This window comes from Lathyrus oleraceus, chromosome 6 (genome assembly GCF_024323335.1).
Source record: "Lathyrus oleraceus cultivar Zhongwan6 chromosome 6, CAAS_Psat_ZW6_1.0, whole genome shotgun sequence".
Classification (NCBI taxonomy): Eukaryota; Viridiplantae; Streptophyta; class Magnoliopsida; order Fabales; family Fabaceae; genus Lathyrus; species Lathyrus oleraceus.
Window position 1 is genome coordinate 42475008 of NC_066584.1, and position 6073 is coordinate 42481080.

A 6073-nucleotide genomic window follows, 5' to 3' on the forward strand; every position below is an offset into this window, starting at 1 on the left:
GAGAAGTTGATCAATCAAATCATCTGACTATTTTGAAATCCACTGAGACCTAACTTTTGATGTGTTTGTCAAATGAAGATGACCCCAAGATAAAAACTATTCTTAATAACCATATGAAAAACTTTCATGTTCATAAAAAATACATTTGAAACATGGAAGGTCATCATTCATTTCAAAACATTATAGGTCATTTTGACTGAAACCCTAATTTTGGGTCAACTTCCCAAGGACCTAACTCTTTCATTTTTTTATGATTTTTATGTGAGACCTAGTGCATTGGAAACTTTAAGATGTCTACCTCAATTTTTATGTTGGACAAAATTTCATAATCCTAAAAGAAATACATGTGATAATACAAAACATTATAGGTCACTTTGGACCAAAGTCATTGAAATGTGAAAAAGTCCAACTTCAAGTGCCCCTAACTTTCTCATAACAAATCTAAATGATGCAACATTTAAGTCCAAATTTATTGTCTTGAAAATATCTACAACTTTAATGTTGGAGGTTTTGTCATTTGAAGCTTTCATCATTGAAATAAAAGGGCTTGAAGTTGGTCCATTTTGGCAAAATTTCCATATACATGTTTTGTACTTTGAACTTCATGGTCAGTTTTCAATATTTTCCCAACTCCAAATGGATTTTTGTTCAACATAACATTTGTTCCTTAGGTCAATACCTTTCCAACCATTACCCACATGCTTATGTTTCAATTTTCCAAATGGCATTTTCGAAGAGGTGAAGTTTTGGGTTCAATTATGCATAACATGTTAAAATTCCATGCACAAGCTTATGCATTGCCATCTGCACGTCCATTTCACTTTCATTTGTGTTCAGCATGCAAAACCAATTGAGTTTGGGCCTCACATGCGCCTGTATAGGCCCATGCATGGAGGACCCAAGTTCATGCACACACGAGTTTGATCATGCATTGCATCAGCCTTGGCTATAAATAGGATGCTTTGCTCACTTCAAATCTCAACCTAAAGGCGCCTGAAGCTCTGCACAACTGATTCCCCAACCCTCCATTAAAGGAATTCTGAATTTTTCTCTTCACTTTTCATGCTCAAATTTCAACTTCATTGGTTGATCTTTGGCTTCTAAATTCCTTAGCCTTGCTTCCTTGTTACTTCAAGATCAAGCTGCACACGAGGATTGGATTGGATCAAGCTCACATAAGCTGCACTTCAAAGGTTCTCACTCCAACTATTTTCCTTCGAATCTCTTTGGATATTGAACATTATTTGTATTGGTTGGCATCTCTAAAGTCCTCATGTGAGAGACAATTGATTTGTGGTTTTAATTTTGAGAATTGAACAAGTTCATATTGAACACCTCATTTTTCAAGCTCAGATTTCTTCCTCTATAGGAATCTTGAGTGAAAACTAAGGTTACATGGGTGATGTACATCACCCCAGCTTTCGAATGGTATGTGGATCGCGCGTTTTAGTTGAGGTTTGAAAACCTGCAACTGGTGGCCGGAACTGGCCTTCTCACCAGAGAAGACGATGGTTTTCACCACCGTCCCCACACGTCCTAGCCTCAGCCCTTGGATCCATGTTTCCAGATCTAATCCTAGCGCTTCATTGTTATGACTTTATTTAATATCATGTGCCACGCTGTTGACTAAGGTTCACAATACGCGCGCGCTTCCCATCCACAAGATCAACCACGTCAATTAATGAAGTGGATCTGACGCCTCAGGATTTTTGCTATTTTTAATTTCTGTTTTAATTTTCTTTTATTCCACTTTATTTTAAAAATCCATAACTTCTTTATTTGGAATCACAAAAATATGGGACCAATTGCAACAAATTTCTCTTGAATACTAGTTTCTAAAAATGATTTTTAATTATTTTTGTGATTCCATTTAATATTTTTTGTGAATTATTTCATTTCTGATTGTTTTTATTTCATTTAAAATACTTTTTGATATTCAAAAATGCCAAAAATATTTTCTTAACATCTTTGGATAATGATGAATCTATAAAAAATATTCTCATCAATTTCTTAATTGATTTGAGATTTATTTGAGATTTTAGTCTAATTATGTTATTTTTCTTCATTTTTAATTGTTTAAAATTAGTTTCTGTTTTCAAAAAATGATGAAATTTTTTGTCAAACCTTGTTTGACCATGTTAGACTTATGATGATCCAATTGGACTTTTCCAAATTGATTTGAATTGGATTTGAAGTTTGACCTTTATTTGTTCATTTTATTTCAAGTATTATTTTAATTCCAAAAAATACCAAAAATATTTTTGTTATTTCTTGACTTCTAATCTTCATTTCACTTCTGTTTACCATTGATTGATGTTGATTCCATTCATGTTTGGTCAATGTGTGTTGGTTATGTTATTTGACTTTTAATTTTGTACATTCCACTTCCATCTTCTTCTTCTTCTTTTTCTTTTTGACCAATGAGTTAATGATTGGTGGTTAGCCTTGACATATGAGAGGCTTAAACTTCTTTGATCCAAATCAAATTCATCTTGATCAAAGATCAAGTGAATTGCTTTGCATTAAAGATAGGTTGCTTCTTGGTCAAGCAAAAAACCTAAATCCATACAAGGTCATTCTTCTTTTCTTTTGGCATGGCAAGTTGTAGGAGCTTGGCTTACTAGTCATGATCTCTAACTTGTGTTTATTTGCCTATAGTTTTATTGACCGGCCTCAGATAGGTGTGACTACTACATTAGTCTACTTACGATTGCTTAACATAGCGCTAAATTGCCTTATGGCACACTAACACTAACTACTAATTACTAACTTTGAATTCAAGCATTTAATTCTTGCAATTTACTTTAATGCAATTTAATTTCTTGCTCATTAATTCATTTGTCTTTACCCTTTGCTCACTTGAGCTCATGTTTATGTTTATGTCATTTGCCTTTTGCTCACTTGAGCACATTATTGTGTATATACTATTGCCTTGTGCTTGTTTTGTTTTGTTTTGTTTTGTTTGTGTGAACCCAATGCAAATGGAGAAAGGACTTAGATTTAGGACCTTACCTATGCTAAATGAAGTTTCGGGAGCAACTGGGCCTCATGCCTTTAGAATTCTAAATATGTTGAAGAGCAACTAGGCCTCATGCCTTTAGAGTGCTTAATCTTGAAGATGACATTAAAAGGACCCCTATTCTAAACTCACTCTTGTCCATTCTTTTTATTGCATTGTGGAACGTTTTGATTTGTGTGTTCTTGTGATAGGGATCCCAAACTTGAGCTACTTAGAAGGACCATTGTCATGAGCATCCAAAATGAGAGAGACAAGTCCAATTGGAGGATCCTAGGAGCTTGATTGAATATTTGCTTGATTGCTTGAGTTAATTGCTTATTGCTTGCTAAGTCCAAAGGAAAGGAGCAACTTGGATCATCTTTATGATCTCAAGAAGGGAACTCCAAGTGGTTTTATTTCTCTTCCCTCATCTTTGCATGTTTAGGATCTAGCCCTTCTCTTCTTCTCTCCACTCTAACCCAAGCCAAACTTATTGTGTGCAAACATTAACATTACTTTCAAAATTAGAAACCTAGGCACTATGCCTTTGATTTTTCAAACTCTTTTCATAACACTTATTTTGAATTGAATCTTAAGTCAACTTTTACTTTATTTTGTGAATACTTTTCATTTGTAAATAAAACTCACTCAAATTGTTTTTGTGGTTCTTATGGCCACTTTTGCCAAAGCTTCTCATAAACATTAGCTATTAGGTTTGAGTTATCATAGTGGTTGATATAAACCTCACCTGTATCCTTAGTGATTGGACTATAAGTCTTCCATACTTATTATAGGGTGGATCCCTCACTAGTATGTTGAAGCTCTCCTCACATGGTGGATTTGTGGTTTTAGGTTGAGTTTTCTCCCTTTGATAACAAAAGACCTTAAGGCTTTTGACCGATCAATTCACCAATTTATTTTTGAGATTTTTTACCCTGAACTACGAGGTTTTGATCCTACCTTTTTAAGATGGTACGTAGGCAATGGGTTTATCCATTCATACACAAAATTGTAAATAACTTGTATATTCTTTTCTCATCTCCCCAATCATGTTTGCACAAATATTTTTCACAAATACCAACCTACCATACAACATTTGTAAAAAGGGCTCCCTTAGAGTACTAAGGATGTTTTGGGTGCTTAAAACCTTCCCATTGCATAACCAACCCCCTTACCCAGATCTCTGACTTTTTTTATTAGTTTTTGATTTGATAAAACTTCTCGGTTTTTGTTCGCTTTCTAACCTTTCCTTTGGATAAATAAAAGTGCGATGGCGACTCGAATTGTATGATTTAATTTTGATTTAATCAATAAATCTAAAGGTAACGAATACCCCGCTACACATATACATATACATTCATATAATTTCATAATTTGCATATCCCGCGTCTTCATATTTGATTTGTTTGAGATTCTCATTCTCTGTTATGGAGGTACTTTATCCCCATACCAAATCTGGTGTCTGTCCTCCTTCAATTGAAGAGTGTCACCCCTTAAGCATAAAGACTTTAACCTTTCTCTGTTTGCCCACTGAGTTTGTTTCCTCGTGGATGGTTGTTATTTCGGTTTCCTCTCCAGTAGATTTTCTGGATGGAATTACTCCCCTTGAGTTATGTCCTCATTGGGTTGAGCCTTGATTGACCGTTTTCTTTCTAGCTCTTACCTAGATAGATGCTTTGATCCCCTAAGAGTTTATTACCCAGTAACTGGTAATACTCTTCTTAGTTTGCAGTTTGTTACTTCCTGTCCAATACCCGGCAAAAGTACCCTTTTTCTCCTCAGTGGAGTCCCCAGGAAGTATATCCTTGATATGTTCATCTTAACCGGTGACGGATATCTTTCCTTCCCCCACAGGAGTCTATCCTTGATATGTTTACTTTAACCAGGGACGGATATTCTCTTCTTTTGATATTCCACCCAGTAAAAAGGTAGTTGTAATCCCTATTTTGTTCCTCAGAAAGTTAATCCTTGATATGTTCATCTTAATCGATGACGGGTTCTCTTTTCCTTGCGGTTTTCTACCCAGTAACTGGTAGTTGTAAATCCTACTTTTTCTCCGGTGCGGAGTTAATCCTTGATATGTTCACTTTAACCAGTGACGGATTTTCTCTTCTTTGGTATTCTATCCAGTAATTGATAGATGTAATCCCTATTTTTGCTCCCCTTTTCAGAGTCTATCCTTGATATGTTCATCTTAACCGGTGACGGATTTTCTCTTTGATTGGTCTTCTACCCAGTAACCGGTAGTTGTAAATCCTACTTTGTCCCCTCGCAGAGATAATCCTTGATATGTTCATCCTAACCGTTGACAGATTTTCTCTTCGACGATTTTCTATCCAGCTTTCGGTAGATGTAATTCCAACCCCTTTTTGTTCAGTTGGTATATCCTTGATATGTTCATCCTAACCGATGACGGGTATCCTCCTTGGCATTTCCAGGAAAGTCTATCCTTGATATGTTCATCCTAACCGATGACGGACTTTCTTCCCTGTCGAGTTTATCCTTGATATGTTCATCCTAACCGATGACGGATACTCTCACCTTTGGTCTTCTGCCCAGTAACTGGTAGTTGTAAATCCTATTTTCCGCAGTTTTCCTCAGCAAGGCTATTCTTATCCAGTAACTGGTAATGAATACCCTCTCCTGGAGGTTCCTAGCAAGTCATCCTTGATATGTTCATCCTAACCGATGACGGATGTTCTCTCTGTCAGATCTTTATTATCTCCTTACCCAGTAATAGGTAGTAGGTAATAGATTTTTTGCTCCTCCTGTGTTGAAGTTTCTATCTTCCCCAGTTGAGTTGAGTGCGCATTTCCTTAGTGAAATAGTTGTTCCCCTGCATGATTCGAGTACCTCAATTTTATCCTGACTTACTCGTACCCCCTGCAGATGTTGTTGTTTCCCCGGCTGAGTCTTTCCATTTTGTATGGAATCCCTCGAGTCCCCCAGTTAGTTTTAAGTCATAGTCTGGCCGAAGCATAACTCCTTTTTCCCCGGAGTATTTGTCTCCCCAGTGAGTGTTCCTTACGAAATGCACTGTGCTCTTGCGGATTTTCGGTCTCTCTGATTTATTTT